Source organism: Macaca thibetana, chromosome X (assembly GCF_024542745.1).
Source record: "Macaca thibetana thibetana isolate TM-01 chromosome X, ASM2454274v1, whole genome shotgun sequence".
Lineage (NCBI taxonomy): Eukaryota > Metazoa > Chordata > Mammalia > Primates > Cercopithecidae > Macaca > Macaca thibetana.
Genome location: NC_065598.1, coordinates 15505581 through 15529413, shown reverse-complemented (window position 1 = coordinate 15529413; position 23833 = coordinate 15505581). Strand labels below are relative to the sequence as shown.

Genomic DNA, 23833 nt, shown 5'->3' with positions numbered 1-23833 from the left:
TCTACTTGACACCTGACTCATCAAACTGCCACCTCAAGTACAGGCCACCTGGGAGTCTCAATCTAGTTCTTCAGCTCAGCCTTTCCACTTTGCCAGAATATCCCTGGCAAAATACACAGGCTCCAGGTTCATCCACTTATCAACCTGAAGCAGCCGGAGGGTAGCTGTGGAGCTCTGTAGTAATTGTACTTATTTATCCTACTGTTTTGAGCATTTTCCTGATCTTATTTCTTTGGCAGCCCTTCGAACATCACATCACATGACTGGAACCTCTTGAGCCCAAAAGATGATGAATAACATTCACTACTCGTAGTAGTTGGCTGGGAGGCCAAATCTGTTTCATGTGCCCTCCATGAGAGCAGTGGTTCTTAATGTTGGCCACACAAAACCACCTGGGGAGCAATACCTGCATCCATCCCAGACCAACGAAGTCAGAATTTTTGGGGTTTGAAGCCAGACATTTTTTAAAAGCCCCCAGATGGTCCTGGCGTGCAGCTTTCACCTGCTCTCTTGCCTTGGGAACCCAGCCACTGTGCTCTGAGGAAGCTCAAGCCACATGGAAAGGCATGAGTGGGAGATCCAGTCACTGTCCCAGCTCAGATCCCAGCCAACACCCAGAATCAACCACCAGATAACTGAGTGAGTGGGCCTTTGAATGATTCAAGCCCCAGCCTTCCAGCCACCCCAGCTGATGTGAAGCAGAGCAAAGACAAACTGTCCCCACTGATCCTGGTCCAAATGGCAGATTTATGAGCAAAATTAATGTTGTTTTAAGCCGCGAGGTGGTGGCCTATTACACAGCAACAGAAAACTGGAACAACTTATTTCCATTTTTAGATGAGGAAATGAAGGCAGCAAGGATGGGGGAAGTAACTTGCCCAAGTCCAGGCAGACAGTAAGCGGCAGGGTCAGAATAGCCTTGTTCCAGGGCCCAGGCTCCACCACTCAGATTCCTCCCCGGCTCAGTCCCCAACTGAGAGCAGGGGACTATAAAACCCGAAACTGTGTAGGACTCTGAAAATAAGGAGCTCTGCCCAGTACCCTCAAACTCAGAGCAAGGCAAGGGCAAAAGGAGAGCAAGGCAAGGGCAAAAGGAGACCAAAGACCTCCCTCCACCACAGACCACCCTGCTGCTCCAGGACCTTATGGGTCTAGTTGCTGAAAATGCACAGTGAATATGACAGCGCCCAGCAGGAATGACAGTTTCTGAGGAACTCCTGGAATCTCTCAAGAGGCCCTTTACAGTGACCTGACGTCCAAGACATAGGTGGGAAGAATAGCCAATGGTATTTGCATTGGTTTTTTTCTTCTAACTCTATTTGCATAAGCAGAGAGGAAAGGCCTGGAGAAACACAGCTGGCACATATGTTATTTCTTTGTCAACATTGTCCCTGTAATTAAGATAACCTCGCTACTTAGTTTTACAGTCTGTTTTATTTTTCACTCAAAATCCCTGGTAACCATTACCTACTTCACCAACAGTTTTTAAAAAAAAGTATTTTAATGGCTCATTTAATAAAGTGGAAGTACCATGATTAGTTTTAACGTCTTTCCTATTGGACATTCAGGTTGTCTCCAATTCTTTTATATCATAAATGATGCCATGATGTGCATCCTTGTGTCAAAAGATATAGAGTTTGATGCAAATCTCTGATTTTTTTTTTCTTAAAAAACAACAACAGGCTGGATGTGGGGTCTCACGTCTGTAATCCCAACACTTTGGGAGGCCAAGGCAGGAGGATTGCTTGAGCCCAGGAGGTCAAAGCCGCAGTGAGCCATGATGGCACCACTGCACCCCAGCCTGGATGAGAAAGTGAGAGCCTGTCTCAAAACAACAACAAAAACAACTTCTTAGAAGTACTTGGTCAGGGAAAATCCTGTTTAAATAATATTGATTAAAAATTATAGTATTTAATTTGTTCATGTTAATTTGCATTTAATAAATAAAAATTATTTCTTTATTTATTTTAAATGTATTGCCAAATAACTTTCTAGGAAGGTAAGTCTTTCCTCAAAATAGTTCTCTATTCTTGCCATTTTCAATTCCTCTCCTCTCATTCTCCCTTACATCCACTTCAGTTATGCCCTTGACCCCCTCATTCCACTGACCCCCTCTCTACAGTGCACTAGTGATCTTTACATTGCTGAATCTATGGCCAAGTCTCCTCTTCCTATGAGCTAGCAGCAGCATTTGGCACAACCCATAAACTCTTCTCCCTGATACGTGGTCTTCATTTGGTTTCCAGAACCCTACCCTCTTTTGGTTTTCCCATCTCACTGGTTGGATCTTCTCAGTGTCCTTTGGATGGTTCCTCTTCAATCCCTGGAATCAATGCTGGCTGTCTCTTCTTCTCTGTCACTCCCTGAATGATCTCATTCTGTCTCAAGGCTTTAAATTCTACCTACATGTTCTTAACTCCCTCCCAATTATATATCCAGCTCAGACTTCTCTCCAGACTCCAGGCTCTTGCTTTCAATTGTATACTCAACAATTCCATGACATCTCAAATCAACATTCCCAAATCTTTTTCCCCCTAACCTTCTCTATCAGCAGTCTACCCCATCTCAGGGAATGCTAACACCTGGCTTCCAATTGCTCAGGCAAAAAAATCTTGACACTTTCTCAAGTTCTCTCAACTTCTGTCACCCCATATCCAATTCATCAAGAAACTCTGATAGCTTTATCTTCAAAATATATCCAGAATCTGATCTCTCACCACTTCACTGGTACCGCCCTGGTGCAAGCACCATACCTCCTGCCTGAATAACTATAATAGCCTCCCAGCATGTCTTCCCGCCTACACCTGTCCCTTCCACACATACACACTAGCAGCAAGAGGGATAGACCCTTCTATGACCTAAGATTATGTTGCTTTATCTGCTCAAAATTCTCCAATGACTCCCCTTTTCCTCTCACATCCAGTGCCCCTTATCCTGTTGCTTGGTTTTGTTTTTCTACTGCTAGTATCACTTTTTTTTTTTTTTGAGACAAGAAGACAAGCTTTTGCTAGATTGCCCAGGCTGCTGGCCTTGAACTCCTGGGTTCAAGCGATCCTCCCGGCTCAGCCTCCTGAATAGCTGGGACTACAGACATGCACACTACCATGTCCCAGCCTAGTTTCACTTCTTAACATATTATATTGTGTCTTCTATTTATTGTCTGTCTTTCCCTACCAGAATAAAACCTCCATGCAGGCAGGAATCTCTGTCTGCTTTCTTCCCTTCTGTATCTCAAGAACCTAGAAGAGTGCCTGACATAACAAAGGCAGTCACTGTATGTTTGCTGAATGAATGAATGAATGAATGAATGCTATTACTCTTCACGTTGAAACCTCTGTGACCTTTCTGGAAGGATACCATAATTCTATTCATATACTCCCTACAGAAAGGGCATGTAGACAAGGTTTGTCTGCCAGGCCTTCCACTTCTTCATGTAGGGTGTACTATCTTCTAGTTTCCCTTCAGGTGGCTCAGATCCCGTTCACTCAAACTTCCCTTCTCTCACAGTGGTCTGGGCTTTAAGATTAAGCCTTCCTCCTCTTCTGCTCCCATTCAGCCAGTCTCCTTCCTGTTTCCCATGAATATCAGCAAGATGTCAGCAGAAAAGCTTTAGGTTAACCTAATTCCATTTTAAAAAGGTCTTTGTGATGTCCTCTTCCCTTCCTCATGTCCCCTCCATGAGAATCCAGGTTGAGAGACAAGTCTTAGCATTAGCTACATTCACCTTGTCCATTAGCTCTTTAGCATCACAACTTTACTCCCAGGTGACTTCAGCACCACTCTCTGCATTGGATAGATCATCCAGACAGAAAATCAATAAAGAAACGGCAGACTTGACCAACACTATAGACCAAATGGACCTAACAGACATAGACAGAACATCCTATCCAACAGCAGCAGAATACACAATCTTCTCCAGTTTACATGGAATATTCTGCAGAATAGATTATATATTAGGCCATAAAAGAAGTCTCAATAAGTTTTAAAAGATCAAAATCATATCAAATATCTTTTAAACCACAATGGTATGAAACTAGAAATCAATGACTGGAAGAAAACTGAAAAATTTGTAAATAAGGAGAAATTAAACAACACATTCCTGAACAACCAATGGGTCAGAGAAGAAATCAGAAGGAAAATCAAAAAAATATCTTGACACAAACAAAAATGGAAATACAACATACAAACTTATGGGATGCAGCAAAAACAGTTCTAAGTTTATAGTGATCAACATCTACATAAGAAAAAAAGAAAGATATCCAAAATAAGAAGAAAAAGATCACCTCAAGGAATGTTTTTTTAAAAATAAATAAATAAATAAAAAAGAATAAGCTAAGCCCAAAGTCAGCAGAAGGAAAGAAATACAAGCATACCTCAGAGATGTTGATGATTTCAGACCACTGTAATAAAGCAAATATCACAATAAAGCAAGTCACGGGAATTTTTTGGTTTTCCAGTACATATATAAGTTACATTCATACCATACTATAGTATATTAAGTGTACGATAGCATTATGTCTAAAAATAAGTACATACCTTAATATAAAATACTTTATTGCTAAAAATGCAATCATCTGAGCCTTCAGCGAGTTATAATATTTTTGCTGGTGGAAGGTCTTGCCTCCACATTGATGGCTGCTGACTGATCAGGATGGTGGTTGCTGAAGGTAGAGATGGATGGCTGTGATAATTTCTTAAAATAAGACAACAATGAACTTTGCCATATTGATTGACTCTTCCTTTCACAAAATATTTCTCTGTAGCCTGTGATGCTGTTTGATAGCATTTTACCCACAGTAGAACTTCTTTCACAACTGGAGTCAATCCTCTCAAATCCTGCCACTGCCTTATCATTTAAGAATATGGAATAGTCTATATCTTTTGTTGTCATTTCAACAATGCTCACAGCGCCTTCACCAGGAGTAGATTCTATCTCAAGAAACCACTTGCTTTGCTCATCCATAAGAAGCAACTCCTCATTCAAGTTTTGTCATGAGATTGTAGCAATTCAGTCATGTCTTCAGACTCCACTTCTAATTCCAGTTGTTGCTTTTGTTTTGTTTTGTTTTTGCTATTTTTACCACATCTGCAAATACTTCTTCCACTGAAGTCTTGAACACTCAAAGTCATCCATGAGGATTGGAATCAACTTCTTCCAATTCCTGTTAATGTTGATATTTTGACCTCCTCCCATGAATCACAAATGTTCTTAATGACATCTAGAATGATGAATCCCTTCCAGAATATTTTCAATTAACTTTGCCCAGATCCACTGGAAGACTCACTATCTGTGGCAGCTATAGTTTTATGAAATGTATTTCTTAAATCTTAAGGCTTGAAAGTCAAAATGACTCCTTGATCCATGGTTGCAGAATGGATGTTGTATTAGCAGGCATGAAAACAGCATCTCTATCAGAGCTGTACATCTCTATCAGAACTCTTGGGTAATCAGATACATTGTAAATGGGAAATAATATTTTGAAAGGAATTGTTTTTCTGAGCAGTAAGTCTCAACAGTGGGTTTAACATATTCAGTAAATCATGCCAAAAACAGATTGTGAGTAAAGAGATTGAATCAGTAATCAAAAGCAAAGAAAAGCCCAGTGTGGTACAGGAATAAAAACAGACACATAGACCCATGGAAAAGAATAGAGAGCCCAGAAATAAACTCATGGATATATGGTCAACTAATCTTGGAAAAAAGTGCCAAGAATACACAACGGGGGAAAATAGTCTCTTCAATCAGTGGTGCTGGGAAAACTGGATATCCACATGCAAAAGAGTAAGATTGAACCCTCATCTTATACCATACACAAAAATCAACTCAAAATGATTAAAGACTTAAATGTAAGACCTAAAACCATAAAACTTCTAAAAGAAAACATGGATAAAAAGCTGCTTGACACTGATCTTGGCAGCAATTTTTTGGATATGACACAGAAAGCACAGGAAACAAAAGCAAAAATAAACAAGTGGGACTATACCAAACTAAAAAAGTTCTTCACAGCAAAGAAATAATTATGCAACCTTTGGAATAAGAGAAAATATTAGCAAGCCACATATTTGATAAGGGGTTAATATCTAAAATATATAAGGAACTCTTAAAATTCAAATTCGATAGCAAAAAAAATAGAACCCAATTTAAAAATGGGCAGAGGATCTAAATAGATATTTTTCCAAAGAAGATGTGCAAATGGCCAACAGGTATATGAAAAAGTGCTCAACATCACTAATCCGGAAAATGCGTATCAAAACCACAATGAGATGTCACCCATACCTGTTAGGATGGTTTTTACTTTTAAAAAAATGGATAATGAATGCTGGTGAGAATGTGGAGAAAAGGATATGCTGGCACATTGTTGGTGGGAAGTTAAATTGGTACACCTATTATGGAAAATAGTATGAAGACAGAATCCTCAAAAAATTAAAAATAGAACTGCCATATGACCTAGCAATCCCACTTCTGGGTATTTATCCAAAAAAAATGAATGCAAGATCTCAAAGAGATACCTGTACTGTGTTCCTTACAGCATTATTCATAAAAAGCCAAGATATGGAATCAACCTAACTGTCCATTAGTGGATGATTGGATAAAGAAAATGTGGCATACACATTCAATAGAACATTATTCAGCCTTTAAAAAGAAGAAAATCCTGCCATTTGCAACAAGATGGATGGACCTGGAGAGTATTATGCTAAGTGAAATAAGCCAGACACAGAAAGACAAATACTGTATGATCTTATTATATGCGGAATCTAAAATAGTCAAACTCATAGAAGCAGAGAATGGTGGTTACCAGGGGCTGGGAGGACAGGGATATGTGGAGACGTTGGGCGAGGGGTACAAAGTTTCAGTTGTGCAAGATTAATAAGTTCTGGAGATCTAATGTATAGCACGGTGACTATAGGTAACAATACTGTATTATACACTTACAATTTGCTAGCAAGGTAGATCCAGAATGTTCTCACCACACACACACACACACAAGGAACTATGTGAGGTAGTATATATATATTAATTATCTTGATTGTGGTAATTATTTCACAATGTATACATATATCAAATTATCAAGTTGTATGCATTAAGTATATATAATTTTAAACTGTTATTCCTAGGAATATTTGCATTTCAAAAATAAATGCTCCAAAAGGGAAATGCTTACTTGTTAACAAACTCTCATGATATTCCAAGCCTTTATTCAAGATTTGGAACAGAACAAGAATATAATTTTAACAATAAGAAAATACAAAAAGAGGTAACCCTTTTACTTATTCATTCATTTATTAAATATTTATTGAACAAGTATTCTGTGCAGACACTGGGCTAGGCATTGGGGCTAGAATAGAGAACAAGACAGACAAGATCACAATTCTTATGAGCTCTGGTTCAATATCTGGGTTTAAATGCTTTATGTGATAGCCTTAACATGAAGTCACATGAATTAACTGAAATTTCTATCCAATAGAACCCAGCATGTTCTCCTTAATTTTTAGACACTGATCATTTATTTTTCTTTCTTTCCAGTGTCAGGGAGGAAGTATAACTTCTCCTCAACCCTTATAAGTTCATAGTTAGGACTGACCCCTGTAACAAAAGACAGATGAACAGCAGAAAAACAAGCAGTTTTATCAACCATGCAGAGCACATCACGTAAAAGAAATCTCAGTGACAGGTAACTCAAAGCAGTGGCTTAGAACTCTGGTTTATATAGCATCTTTAACAAAGAACCATAAATTTTAGAGAAGTAACACACAAAGAAAAGCAGTTTTAGGCTTCCAAAGGTGGGAAACCATGGGAAGGTCAATACATGGGAGTAATCTAATGGAGCAAGTTTTGTTTGTAGATTCCTCTGGTGCCATCTCTGAGCTGATAAGAGTTGTCTCTAGTAAGGGAGAATTTGTATCCTCTCTTTAGGCAAAAAGTGTAGAGATGGGGAATAGAAAGAGCTCTTCCTCTGATTGCTGATTCTCATTTGCTTTTGGCTCAAAAATATTTATGTCAAAGAGGCATATTTTGAGGTGACACATTCTGGTTTCCTTCACAGCCAAACAGAAAGTACAAAGAAATGTTATGCTATTATCCCAGCATGAAAGAACTGTCGGGGGTTGGGGGTGAGGAGGAGGGTCTGTTTGGTTGGTTGGTTGGTTTTTATTTTGAAACAGAGTCTCGCTCTGTTGCCCAGGCTGGAGTGCAGACAATCTTGGCTCACTGCAACATCCACCTCCCGGGTTCAAGAGATTCTTCTGCCTCAGCCTCCGGAGTAGCTGGGATTACAGGCGCCCACCACCACGCCCAGCTAACTTTTGTATTTTTAGTAGAGATAGGGTTTCACCATGTTGACCAGGCTGATCTGAAACTCTGACCTCTGGTAATCCACCAGCTTCCACCTCCCAAAGTGCTGGGATTACGGGCATGAGCCACGGTGCCCAGGCGAAAGAACTGTTAAAAACAACCCACAAGATGAGAGTGAATCTTTGTAAAGAGTCTCTTCATTAAAACCCCTCCTCATAGCCAAAAATAAAAAATTAAAAAAAAACCCACAAGAGGCCGGGCATGGTGGCTCACGCCTGTAATCCCAGCAATTTGGGAGGCAGAGGCAGGCGGGCACGAAGTCAGGAGATCGAGACCATCCTGGCTAACAAGGTAAAACCCCGTCTCTACTAAAAATCCAAAAAATTAGCCGGGCATGGTGGTGTGCACCTGTAGTCTCAGCTAATTGGGAGGCTGAGGCAGGAGAATTGCTTGAACCCGGGAGGCAGAGGTTGCAGTGAGCCGAGATCGCGCCACTGCACCACAGCCTGGGCGACAGAGCCAGACTCTGTCTAAAAAAACAAAACAAAACAAAACAAAAACAAACAAACAAAAAAACCCATAAGATAGGTTTGGGAAGAAAAATCTGATATCCTAAAGAAAGTCAAGACATTATATTACCATCCAGTCAACAAAAGACCTCACTAATCTGTGTTCTGGGCCAGACCCATCCATGGAAAGGTCAGAAATTGAACAAGCCAGAACTGATCTCTTTCTATTCCACCTGAGTCAGTTTTAGGGTAGGATCATGAGTTCCATTGGTCAGGCTGTGAGCCTCCTCTGTTCCTTATTTTATAATGTGATGATTGGACCTTTCACACATCTTCCCTGATATAATCAGTGTGCCATCCTTAGAGGAAGGCATTGCTATCTCCATTTTGCAGATGAGAAAATGAGGTTTAGAATAAAGTAATTTGCACAACACTCCCCCTAGTACAAGTGCTGATGCCAGCATATTAAAACCCAAATCTTCCTGCTTCCTGAGCTTACATTATTTTCTCTATAATACACTGCCTCTTGGGTCATAAATTTGTGAGATCATAATAAATATCTTTAAAATTCTAGTATCAGAATGGAAGGCACTCTTCTTTGTTTGGACAAGAAGAATCAAGAGAGGACTTAACTCATTCTTGGAGGTGACAGCAGTGAAAATAACAGCAGTGATAACAGAGCACGGGCAGATCATTTATTTCTTTCCTTCATCTAAGTTTCTTTAGGTGATAAATGGCAATGATGAAATGAAAAAAACAGCAAAGGGACACTAGAAAAATTAACCTAGTGTTTATGACAATTTAACAGAGGAATAATAAAAATTCTTATGTTTCTTTTTTGTTTTTAGAGATGGGGTCTTGCTATATTGCCCAGGCTGGAGTGCAATGGCTATTCACAGGAACAATCATAGTGCACTACAGCCTTGAACTCCTGGTCTCAAATGACCCTCCTGCCTCAGCCTCCTGGGTAGCTGAGACTACAGGCATGTGCCACCGTGCCCAGTTCTCTTATTAATATATGTCTCATCTACATTAGCAAGACTATTATGCAAACACCCAGAAACTATAAACAACCAAAATATTTATAGACAGTGGTATGGATAAATGAATTGTATACATTCAGCAAATGAAATGTAAGGGCACTAATTGTGTTGTTTTGTTTGTTTGTTTGTTTTTTGAGACAGAGTTTCACTCCTGTTGCCCAGGCTGGAGTGCAGTGGCGCGATCTCGGCTCACTGCAACCTCTGCCTCCCAGGTTCAAGCGATTCTCTTGCCTCAGCCTCCCAAGTAGCTGGGATTACAGGGGTCTGCCACCACGCCCAGCTAATTTTTTGTACTTTTAGTAGAAACGGAGTTTCACCATGTTGGCCAGGCTGGTCTCAAACTCCTGACCTCACCCATCTCGGCCTCCCAAATCGCTGGGATTACAGGCGTAAGCCACCATGCCTGGCCAAAGGCACTAGTAAAAAGAAATAAAGACCAACTAAAAACAATGATACGGATGAACTGATGAATGTTAGAAACTTGAAGGAAAAAAACACTACATACATTATTATGACATTTGTATAAAGCTCAAAAACAAGCAAAACTAAACAAATTGTTTAGAAATGCATCTGGTAAGAGTAATTTTTTGTTTTTGTGTATACATTTAGTCTTTTATAACAAAGCCACTTGTAGAAGTTTAACATTTAAAACTGAGTATCATCTTTCCTTTCCAGTAAACCAAAATTTAAAAATAAACAAGGACAAAATTACAATAGAGCATGCCAATTCCAAATGAGATCCTACAGGTTCTGCTGATTCTCCTAGCAAGTGGCCGGGCTCAAGTCGTCAGTAGGAGAGAATTCATTTTTAGTGTCATCTTAAACTGCAAGGATGCCTGGTAAACATCACAATTATTTTTCACCAAACTGATGCTTTAAAAAAAAAAAAAATCACAATTAAACATACCACAGGAGAAGCCATGTTGTCAAAATGCCCACTTCACCCACCCAAACATCTCAAACCTAACCTTTACTGACTTTCTAGAACCCCATTTTTAAAAATTCTTTTTTGTTTTTTTAAACAAGAGAAAGTAGACAAATGCATGTTGGTAAATGCTAATTGTCCTTATTTACAAAGAGACACAGTGTTCTTTCTGAGAAGGAAAAAAGCTAGAAGTCTATGCTCTACCACACAGGGGCCTAACACCCTTCTGCTTCCAGCAGAGCAAAGGAAGCAGATTTTTCTTTTTTCCCGCAGAGCTCAGTGGTGTTGGTTCCATACAGTTTTGTTGAGATGGACATGGATAAAGATGAATTCAAACAGAAAGGGGTAGAGACTCTTTTCCCATTGTGTATTGCTCAAGGTGCCTCTTCTTCCTCTTCCCCAAGCAGTGCAGACACTTATGGATGTGACACTACTTCTGCAAAATTATGAGAGTAAGATAAATCTAACATAGTTGACTCTATCTTGCCTCTAACCTCCAAGTTGTCCTTTGTCATTCCTGGGTATAGGTTAAGCTAATTTGAGGAATAATTTAGTTTAGAGTTTAACCAAAGCAAGGATGATAATAGCCTTTCCCAAAACTAAACCACCTTTGTAAAACTAATCAAGAGAGGAGCCAAAATTCTGCTAAATTGTAAGCATAAACAACTGTTCCAGGGGTCACAAGATTTGTAACTTCCCGAGCTACTTCTGCAGGTAACATCCTTACTGCAGAACCTAAGGTTGCCCTTTTGAGATATTTTTTCAGACTTCTGCATTTCTGATGATGAGATGACTCTACCCAGATGACTCTACCTGGACTGTGACTGCAACTCATGACTCAACCTGTCCTACGGCCCCCACTCAGAGGCTGACTCAGTGCACAGAGACCATTTTCCACACAGCTATGATTTCATCCCCAACCAATCAACATTGCCCACTCCCTAGTCCCCTGCCCGCCAAACTATCCTTGAAAACCCCTAACCTCCAAGCCTTTAGGGAGACCGATTTGAGTAATAACTCCATCTCCTACGTGGCCGGCCTCATGTCAATTAAACTCTTCCGCTACTACAGTACCACGGTCTCAGTGAATTGATTTTATCTGTGCAGCAGGCAGGAAGAATCCGTTGGGTGATTACAGATGACTGACAAATGCTGCTACCCCAAAATTTGGGATTTGGGGGATCAATTCTGACCTCTTCTGAAGAAATGGTTGGCAGAGTTTGTTATATCTCTGTTCTACTGTCAAAATCTTCTCACTGGCTAGTTCATGAAATCTATCTATTTCATTTTTTATTTCATCAGTATGTTCAATAGCTTCTTGCAGTTTTTTTCTCCCTTCTTCAGCAAGCCCAGAGAGGCTGATGTCTCTGCCTGTCTCAGAGCAGAAGGCAGTCTTGGTTTCTCCTTTTGAGGCATGAGTGGAGATAGGCATATGGGAGCCGTACTGTGAGGAAAGTCCAGGAACCAGACCATGAGTCTCCTGACTCCTTAGGAGGAAGCTCAGAAAACTCAGTAATTTGTTTTTAAAGAAGGGGAATGCAAAATTCAGGAGAGCAGGTATTTTGGTGGGAGAGGCAGACATCATGGAGGACAACCCAGATATTAATGTTCCAGCCCCTGTGTGTTTATATATCAATAGTCTTCACAACTTACACATATATTACACATTATATTTATTATTTATTTTATATATATATAATACAGTGTAATAAAATTTTAAGATAAAATATATTTTCTGTCATCATATTGTGGGGCAGTCTTAAAAGATCTTAAGATCATTGATCTTCCTTGATAAGCTAAGGATTTGTAAGAATTGAGAAGAGAAACCAAGTAAATCTAAATTTTGGTGCAAAGGGCCCAAAGTGCATTTCTCCAGCCAACATTTAGAGCAGCCCCATCAGCTGCTGCAGCAGTTTCCTGAAACCCAGGATCCCTTTCCCAACTTGACTCCAAACACCTCAGAATTACTGAACTGGCTCATGTTAGCTAGCCGGCTGGCTTCCACCAGATAAGACCATTTGATATATTATGTAACCATTTTAAGAGTTTATCTTTTGATTCACCAGGAAAAATCTTCAGTCCAAAACATTAAATAGGCATTTTTCAAAGACTGGGAAAATAATGAACATTATCAGCAATTTCCTGCCATTTTTTGTGTTCTCAATGCTCCACAGTGAGAGTTCATGAACTAAATAGGGAGTATTGGAAAAGCCTTTTGGAGCCTGGATTTATGATTGGGAGTTTCCCTTCTGAGTGCAATGCCCTGCACATCTATGATTTGTTTCAAAGAGAAATGGAACTATCTGACATATTTCTGACTTGGCTTTTAATTCCTCTTGTCCTCGTGTTAGTCTCACATAGAAAGTGTAGAGGAGAGATGAGGAGTAGGGAGGAGAAGAGGTGGGGACAGGAAATGGGAAGTAGGAAGAAAAGGGGAACTGTAGAAGACAGGGAAGGGGGAGGGAGATGGCGAGAGGGAGGAGGAAAAGGCGTGGCGAGAGGAAGTGGGAAAGGGAGTTGGGGAGAATAAGTCACAGACTGAGCAACCACAGTTCCACACACTGTGCTTGATTATTTCCATAGAGGTCATCCCATTTACTTCTCATAATCTGTGAGCTGGATCGGGAAGCTTGCAACTCAGTAAGGCAGAAGCCTTAGATTCACACAGTCAATAATATTGGATGCTCTGGTTTCTCTTCAGAACAAATAAATCTTTGGCCTTTTACTAAAGATTTCCATGGAGAGGAACAATTATTAATTAATAACCAAATTTTTGAGGTCCTGCTTAGGCAAGGCCAAGTAAATAATAAATAAATAAATAAATAAATAATGATTGGATTAAACTCTAGATCTTTCTGCCTCTGAAACCAACTTTCTCCTAGTGCCCACCTCTGGGAACTGGAATTCCCAAAGGCAGTAATGCATTAAGGAGCAGGGGTCTGGAGCAATAAGATGGGGACCCCAAATATGCAGGGCATGCAAGGGCAAGATTAAAGGAAACTAACAAGGAATGGTGAATTACCTTGGCATTAGCAACTTCCTGAGAACTAAGCTCTGGGAGAGGGCTACCCAGGCACCACAACCATTAATACAAGAATGCAGCTAATGACAGCCTACAAGGAGGCAGGGTAAGAGTCACAATATATCACCCACCCTTCTCTACCGCCCTCCTCCAAAGTTCCTCCATGGAAAACTCTCATTTCCCACCAAAAAGAAGAGTATTTGATCATTTTTGACTAGTCTTGCTAACAATTTCATTGAAGAGAAGGTAACAAAAGAAATGCGACAGACACTTCATTCTGAACAGTCAAGAACAATTGATTAAACAGAAGTGTGAAGAACCTTTGAATAAAGGGATTGATTGTGTTATCTGAAAATCCAAAGGCAAGGAAGGTAAAACTGGATGTAGACTTTAGGAAAACACATTTCTACTGATGCACAGAAAAGATAGAATCACAGAAGAAATAGTATCAGGGGACTCTAATCCAAGCTAGAAGCTCTGAAAATATACTTCTGGCTATTTAAAAAGAATACCGTAGGTCAGGCAAGGTGGCTCATGCCTGTAATTCCAGTACTTTGGGAGGCCGAGGTGGGCAGATGGCTTGAGCGCAGGTGTTCAAGACCAGCCTGGACAACATAGGGAGACCCTGCTTCTATGAAAAATACAAAAGTTAGCTGGGTGCAGTGGTGCATACCTGTGGTCCCAGCCACTTGGGAGGCTGAGGTGGAAGGATCGCTTGAGCCCAGGAGGTTGAGGCTGCATTGAGCCGTGATCATGCCACTGCACTCCAGCCTGGGCCACAGAGCGAACCCCTGTCTCAAAAACAAAACAAAAACAAATAAACAAACAAAAAATTGTAATACCATTTAAAACTAAAGTAGAGAAATAATTTAATAAACAAATTGTGCTGTGAGTTCAGGTGTTTAAAAGGATAAGAAATGACCACGGCAACCTTTCCCACCTCACTTGGACTCCAGAGAAGGTTTTGAGCATCCTGAACAAGGTGAAATTTTCACATACTTGAGGTCAAAGCTTGGGCAGGAGGGCTAAGGGCTCTCTTGATTATTTCCTCCGTGCCCCAGCAGAGTGCCACAGGCATAGGTTGAGAAATCCCCATGAGAGCCTGGAGGTGTCCAGGAGAAAGAAATAGAAGATGGCTGCTCAGTGATCACAGGTATCCAGTCCTTCAGTCAGCAAAAAGGGAGCTCTTGACCTTTCTACACAATCCTTCCCAAGTTCCCAATGCAGGTGAGCAATTAGGGATGCAGAATATGCTAGGAATAGGAGCACGCATTTATCATCCAGGGTCCTGCCAGGAAACAGATGGCAAACTCACATGGGGTAAGTGAGAAAGGTTTAATGAAGAACTCTCTATAAAGGCAAGGGCAAGGTTAAAGGAAACTAACAAGGAATGGTGCATTACCTTGGGGTTAGCAACTTCCTGAGAACTAAGCTCTGGGAGAGGGCTACCCAGGCACCACAACCATTAATACAAGAATGCAGCTAATGACAGCCTACAAGGAGGCAGGGTAGGAGTCACCATATATCACCCACTCTTCTCTACCGCCCTCCCTAAAGCCCTGCATGAGCTGCACATTGCCAGAGGGCAAATGAGCCCTTATGTGGTCCATGGAACAAGGCAGACAAGGATGGAGAGTAGACCGGAGGGGCAAACAGAGAGTAGCCAGCACAATCATTCTAAAATTATGAGCATATGCATGGACTTAGCTACAAGGATATTCATCACAGCATTATTTGTAAAAGCAAATATATGGAAATGACCTAAATGTTAGATAGGGAGAAAAAAATGATGCGATACCCACATGAGGGCAGAGACTATCCTACCTATTTTTGTATATAAACTGCAGCAATTGGAATAATGCTTTGCATAGAAAATATTCATTAAATATTAAAAATGCTAGTGTGGGCCGAGCGCGGTAGCTCACGCCTGTAATCCCAGAAGTTTGAGAGGCTGAGGTGGGTGGATTCCTTGAACCCAGGCATGGAGGCACATGCCTGTAGTCCCAGCTACTCAGCTATCCAGGAGGCTGAGGTGGGAGGATTGCTTAAGCCGGGGAGGTCAAAGCTGAAGTGAGCTGTGATTGCACCACTGCACTCCAGCCTGGATGACAGAATGAGACTCTGTCAAAAAAAAAAAAAAAAAAAAAGCTAGTTTAGGGGTACATTTACAGACATGAAAATATGTTCATGATTCAGTTAAACAAGAAACAGGTCACAAAAATATGTGGTAATGATCTTATTTTATTTGATAGCTAGCTACATAGATAGATACAGAATACAGATTTGGAGAAACATACATGGAGATGGTTAAAGTGATGAATGATGCTCAGAGGGAGACTGTTTTGTTTGGGTTGGGTTGGTTGGGTTGGGTTTGGTTAGATTTGGTTTGGTTTGGTTTTGTGCTTCAGTTTCTTATTTCTCTGTAGTGAATACAAGTTGTTTTTGTAGTAAGAAAAATACATCTTTTTTTTTCTATTTTACTTATAAAACAGGGTTGGTTTTCCTGGTGTTTTCCTTTCCCTTCCCTGCATTATCTCTTGCTCTATAACCTTGAGAGTGGCAGCAGATGGCAGGGCAGGCATGTCGATGGAGGGGAGGGGAGGGAATCCCACCATATGGGAATCATGACTCACAGCTTTCACAGCTTGTGGAGCACCGAGGACCAAAATACATACAGAAGAGTGGAAGGGGCTTAGAAAAACCTCCTGCTCCCAAGGCTCAAATCCTAGGAAGCTGAGATTTATAGTACATGCTGAGGATGACTAAAAAGTATTTTTAAGCTATATTGGAAGAAAGATGAACAAGCAGGGAAGAGCATCACTGCTAGGTAAAGATGTCGCATTACCAGAGAGCAGGGAGAAGAAGCCTTCAATTCCCATTTTGCTTTAATCTCAACCATAAATAAGACTTTCTTCTTTATCTCTTTCTTGGCCATCATGATCACCAGCAGCAGCAGCAACATCAGCATCGTCACCACCATTAACACTGTCACCTCCTCCAAAATTACCACTAGTATCATCATCTCCATTCCAGATAGTTAAACATCCTAAGAACAGCAAATGTCTTATCCTCTTATATACGCTGGAACATTCACATAATCCTACGTAGTTCAGTAAACATGAATTGACAAAGACGAAGGCTCTCTTATTAAATGAGAAGATAACATGATGCTGGTAGGAGGAGGTAATATATTGGATGAAAAGTTTGTAAACTTTGAGCCAACATTTCAAAGGGAGAAAACTTTGAATCATGTATCCCCCCATGTTTATATGTATTTATTTACAAATTATATACATGTTCTACCACTATAGTCCAATATTATATACATTATAACATACATATAAATTAAAATTTTTTAATGTTGCCATGAAAAAGATAATTTTTGGGTGGTTTGCACACCCTGCATGGGAAACCACTATTCAACATGACAGTATCAGAATCAAAAGTTTTTGAAATAAACCTATAAAAGGAGCTATAACCAATAACAGGAGATTAAATATAGATGAAGATCAAATGCTGCATTTTGAATTCCCAAACTGAGCCCAAGTTGAGGAATTTAATATGCAAGCACAGTCTTGTAATGCCAAAACATCACCATCAGATGACTTGTAGCTCTAGTGATTTAATATGGGTGGACTGAGCAATAAGCAGCATTTAAAGAAAATCCAACCTTGACAATTATTCAAATATACCAGATGGTGCCCTATTCCCGCTACTATCACTATTTAACATTGCTATATTAAATTGTTGTATTTTCTTTCTAGGGATTTCTTGGAACAAAATAAGGTATCAGAGGGCAGGAGCAATATGTGCTTGTTTCCATCACTTTTGGAAACTGCCTCAATACCCAGGCAACCAGAAATTTTCGATTACCCAAGAGAGCCCTGTTTCTCATCCCTATGGGGATCAGTATCGTAGGCTCTGGGTTACTAGTTATTAACCACATCAGAAGGGGAAGAAGGAGGGGGCCATCCTTGGTAATTCACCAGTCTGGTCTCCTTGCACCATTCTACTCAAGCCTAGATACTGATGTCATAATTTGAGGTCAGATTAGGGAACTTCTGCAGAAACCGTCACCCCCACAGAAGGGAGACGAGGCAACCAGAGTGTGCCCTGAGTAAGATAGCACTTCAGCCATAGTGGCTTTACGGAAGGTGGTATGAGAATAGATAGAACAAAGACTTTGGAGTCAGACAGATCTAGGATGGAATCCTCCATCTGCTGCCCGCTGCCTGTGTGACACTGGGCAAGCAACCCAACTTCTGCATTATAAAATGCAGTTAGGAAAATATCATAATATGTTTTAGGCTTACTGTGAGCCTTGGAGATAACATTTTTGGAGCATCAGCCACAGGATCCAGGCTCACCATTTACTTGGTCCTGCATACATTTTAATACCTGAGACACTAGTTTAAAACACAGATGCTCAGGTTTCTCTGACGGCGTAAACCCAGGGTGGGTCCCTGCCTTTGGGAATCTATATTTTTGAGAAGCCTTGGCAGGGTGAGGTGGGTCACACCAGTAATCTCAGCATTTTGGGAGGCCAAGGCGGGAGGATCACTCGAGGCCAGGAATTTGAGGCAAGCCTGGGCAACACATTGAGACTCCATCGCTACAAAAATAAAGATAAAAATTAAAAAATTAGCCAAGCATGGTGGCATACACCTGTAGTCCCAGCAACTTGGGAGGTGGAAGGAGGAGGATAGCTTGAACCCAGGAGCTCCAGGCTGCAGCAAACTAGGATCCTGCAACTGCACTCCAGCCTGGGTGACAGAGCGAGACCCCATTCTTTAAAAATAATTTTAAAAACAGAAACAGGAGTCCCCTTCTACCTGCCCCAGGTGATTCTGATTGTGAAACAAGTTTAGGAACCCCCTAACCAACAATTATTTACCATTATTGTGAGCATTGGGATTGGTATTTTTGTTACTTCCTGCCCACCACTGTGGCACAGCTTTCCAGTCCCAGGGCACCATGGTTATGGAGCTGGCTCACTTTCTTCCACCAAAGGCACTGCATTTTTCTTTTCTTTTTTCTTTTTATTTATTTATTTATTTATTTTGAGACAGAGTCTTGCCCTGCCGCCCAGGCTGCACGATCTCGGCTCACTGCAAGCTCCGCCTCCCAGGTTCACGCCATTCTCCTGCCTCAGTCTCCCGAGTAGCTGGGACTACAGGCGCCCGCCAACACGCCCGGCTAATTTTTTTTTTTTCATTTTTAGTAGAGACGGGCTTTCACCGTATTAGCCAGGATGGTCTCAATCTCCTGACCTCATGATCCGCCCGCCTCGGCCTCCCAAAGTGCTGAGATTACAGGTGTGAGCCAGCGCGCCCAGCCGGCACTGCATTTTTCTACTCTACTTCCCTCCCCCAACCCTAACCTTCCAATCAACCTGCTCTTTGCCATTTGTCCCAAGTGGATGGATCATGTGAAGGCTTTGAACTGAAAATGACTTGCTGAGTTATGTATGCAGACCAGGGATATTTCTTAAAAGGGGCATAAACTAGAGAAATTCATTCTAAATAATGACAATCCTGGCTCAGTGGGCGATGTTTTGAGAAAAGAGATCTCTTAATCCCTTCCATGGCCTACTTGCTGATTCACTTGCATGTGCATAGGAATCACGTGGAGATCTTGCTAAAATGCAGATTCTGCCACTAGATACCATATTTAAGGTAAGCCTCTGAGATGGCATTTCTAACAAGCTCCTGAGTAATGCCATGCTGGTGGTCCAACGACATTTTGAATGTCAAAGGACGGTTAATGGTGAAGCAAAGAGAGCTACATCCCCAAATGCTTAGAAACTTACCAACACCTAGAGCCTAAAGTGATCATAAATGTTGTAGAAACGTTTACATTTTTCCCCTGAAGTTTCAACCATTTAAGCCTATAAAACAAATTGATAATACAAAGATTAACAGAAAAAAAAAAGCCATAAATATTTATTACATGCTGGGAGTCATACAAAATATGAAAACGCAAAGAAATGGCCAGATGGTTGATGCTTTTGTACCGTCTTAAGGTTACAGAAAGAATAGGGGTTTAGAGCACGCAAGTCATGGGAGGTAGAGAAGAGGAAGAAAGGCACGGAGCAAAGGCCATCTTTTTATGTAGATGAAACTTCCCAGGGAGCAGCCCTCATAAAGAATAGATGGTAGCCTGTGGTGAATGTTTCTGTCAGACCTTTAAAGGTGTCAGGTTCTCAGTCAATCTTTCCTAGATGTAGACAAGGGAGGAGCCTCAGAAAAAGCCTGGCTGTTTATTTCACCAATGCAGATTTTCTCTGCAGATGCAAATCTCCTCCACAAAAGGCAGTTTTGCTGGGCTATTCCTGCCTTCAGGCCTTCTGAATAGCCATCTCGAAATATGTCAGAAAAGTATATTTGCGGGTGAAATATTTTTGGTTTGCTTTAATGTCTAGAATCTATTAATTTAGTAAAAGCACCAACAGATAGGGCCTGTTCCTAGTACACACACACACACACACACACACAGACATACAGACGCACTCCACCAACAAACACCAAATCAGAACATTAAAAAAAAATCATTACTTTCCACCAGGCAGAGGGCACTGACGTCAAAGAGCTTCAAAATTTACTTTAAAAACATTTATGCAGTAATTTTAAACAATTGTTTCTCAACAATTATAAAGGTTAAGCAAAAGCACATAATGCTGTTTTACACACGATAGACCATACAAGATCACCTAGATAATTGTTGATAAAGCCAGCACTCCTGGAACCATGAAATTTCCATTAGCCAGTGTGGCACAGTCAGCTCTACAAATCTGAAAGGTTTGGAAAACATTCAACTACTGGCTACTGCTGTTAATGTTCTGTAGCAAGTTAAAGCACAATGTGAAACAATAAAATACTGAATGCAAGAGCTGGGAACAATGGAGCACAGTCCTGGCATTATGCAATCTGAGCAGTAACCTAATTGTAACTCTCAAAGGTCTCTACACAGCCACTGGCTGGTCTAAACTGTTACACAGTTCAAACTCCTTAGCTGCAGTTGTCTTTGGGAAGACCAGCTCTACCTTGGATGTGTGTTTGTAAAGCTTCAAGGGACTTGGATATTCAGGGTCACAAATGTCTTAAGTGATCCTTCAGTTCCACCCATCACCTCTGAAAGCCGGCTTTGGCGCTTGCACAGACCCAAAGCCTCTGCCTAAGGCAGCTGGAACCTCTCAGAACAACATGGCAGTGTTTGTTTATAACCCGTTTAAAACTGCCACCACTCTTGAGAGGACACCGACTATGCCCCTGGCCTGGAGTCCACGTTGCCCTTTGCCCAGAAAGCCTTCCTCCTCTCCCTGGAAACCTGACTTTTTAGCCTCCAGCTGCTAAGCTACCAGTCTGAGCAAAACAGCATCAAGCAACGTCACGCAGAAACGTTAACTGTGTCTGCGGTTCTGCCTGTACCTTTGGGAAGACGGTATTATACTCAACTAGAAGGCTAGTCTTCTTCATATACTCCAACTCATTACATTTTAACCTCTTGTGACTTTTTAAAGTAGAAAGGACAAAGGAGAAGCAGCTTGTTTATTGTCTAGGCTGAGACAATGGGACAATTGTGTAGTTTATCTCTGGTATTAAATGCATCTCTCAGGTTTATTTGTGCTTCATTTTAAATTTTTATTTATTTATGTATCTGAGATAGGGTCTCACTTTGTCACCCAGGCTGGAGTGCAGGGACTTGATCTCAGCTCACTGCAACCTCTGCCTCACAGGCTCAAGCTATCCTCCCACCTCAGCCTCCTGAGTAGCTGGGACTACAGGCACGTGCCACCACACTTGGCTAATTTTTTAATTTTTTAATTTTTTTGTAGAGATGAGGTCTCACTACATTGCCCAGACTGGTCTGGAACTCATGGGCTCAAGTGATCCTCCCGCCTTGGCCTCCCAAAGTGCTGGGACCACAGGTGTGAGCCACCGCACCTGGCCTATGCTTTAACTTTTGATTGATCTGCAACACACATACAGAAAAGTGCGCAAATTACGTATGATCAGCTCAATGGATACTCACAAACCAATTACATTCTTTCAATCAGCACTCAAACAGGAAATGGAGCACTACAGCATCCCGGAAGCCCCTTTTGTGCCTGTTTTCAGTTGCTGTTCCCCCAGGGAACGACTATCCTGACTTTTAACACTCCATAGATTAGTGTACTTTCAAACTTTAAATTATTAACACCAATTTTTGTAAGTCGGGTTTTTTTTTTTAATAGTAACTTAAGGATCCTAATATTAAAGTCTTTTTTTTTTAGGCCAGTCCAATTGCTATGGACCAAATCATGTCCCCCCAAAATTTATATGCTGAAGCCTCAACCCCCCAATGTGACTGTATTTGGAGTTAGGGACTTAAAGAGGAAATTAAGGTTAAATGAGGTCATAAGTGTGGAGCCCTAATCAGATAAGACTGTGACCTTGTAAGAAGAGAATAAGAGAATGAGATTTCTATCCTCCAACCCCCACCCCTACCCAAGTGAAGACACTGGGAGAAGGTGGCCATCTGTAAGCCAGGAAGGGAGCCCTCACCAGCAACCAAATCTGCATGGGCCTTGATCTTGGACATCCCAGCCTCCAGAACTGTGAGAAATAATATTTCTGTTGTTTAAGGCACCCACTCTGTAGCACCTATTTTTTTAAAAATGTATTTTATTTTCTAAATTAATTTTATTTTTTGACATTTTTATTTGTTTTAGAGAGAGTCTCAGTCTGTCACCCAGGTTGGAATGCAGTGGCATGGTCATTGCTCACTGCAGCCTCAAACCACTGGGCTCAAGCAATCCTCCTGCCTCAGCCTCCTGAGTAAACTGTATTTCACTTTTTTGAGTAAAAACTTTCGAGTAAAGTTTATTACCAAAGACCAGCCTCTACATTTCAAAATAACACATTGCTTTTTGTCAGTATTAAGAGAAGTCGGCACACAAAATTAATTTAATACTGTCCAGTAAGAAAAGTGGTTTTATTAGATAAACATAATGAGACCTATGAGCAAAGTGCTGGGGTGCAAAGGCAAGATCTCTCTCTTCTATGAAATTCATGCTTTACTTGGAAAGTTTCCATTATTCCACATCAATGGCAGGTATTAATGGCATTTCTAATGTAGATTTAGGTGCCCTGACTTTGAAGTAATGCAATAAAACCTGTCCTTGCCACTGCCTTTGAAATCAGGGTGGTAGCTGCAGTGCCTCACACTAAAAGTAGATATCCAACACATGTTGTTGATTAAAGAGGTGCCTGGAGGATTGTGAAGTGTAGCTGGAGTGAGAGAGGTGCCAAGAGGTGGCTCTCTTTAATTAACACTCTGTTGGGAAGAATTCCGCACTCCCAGTGGAATCACCCATGGTACCCAACGGGAGTGCAGTGATTCTATTTGCAAGCCAGTGTGATGAGAAGTGTTTCCACTGAGTCATATTTTCAAAAGCCATCGTTTTTCCCTCCTGTAAACAAACACCAATTAATGTGTAAGATGTAACTTTCTTAGAGTTGAATAAAAATAACACAGCAATCGGGTGATATGCAATTTGCCACTTGTACTTTTAATTTACAGACCTATTGCATGCCACTTGTGTTGGTTAAAGAAACAAGAAATAATTAGAAAGGTAGGCTAATAGGGAGAATAAGATGTTTGTGATATCTGGGTCTTCCTCATAGCTCAAAAGACACTGTTTATTATACTACATCCAAATATAAAACAAATGATCTGTCTCCAACATAAACTATTTAGACTGAAAACCAGCCAAATGAAAGCAGCTGCCACTAGATTAAAAAGTCATTTTCTCAGCCAACTCAGATTAAAAAAGAAACATTTTATGAACATATTTCTTCAACTCAAGCAGATTTTTATTATTCTCTGTTTCAGCTGCACATAAAAATAAAAACAGCATCTCCTGGCATGACCATTTGCTAGAAATTTAATTTCAGATAAACAGATGGTGCTGAACTAAAAATATTAGCAGGGTATCATCTGTAAAATTCAAATCATTTTAGTATATGTTGTCTTTAGTCTTTTTTTTAAAAAAAACAGAAG

At 40.8% G+C, this 23833-nt stretch overlaps 1 non-coding gene across 1 annotated transcript; it reads left to right on the top strand.

Annotated features, from left to right (window-relative positions):
* Positions 1-13451: 13451 nt before the first annotated feature.
* Positions 13452-13566, top strand: LOC126947098 (U5 spliceosomal RNA). The gene has a single exon (XR_007722926.1). It is a non-coding gene; the product is annotated as a U5 spliceosomal RNA (small nuclear RNA).
* Positions 13567-23833: the final 10267 nt, after the last annotated feature.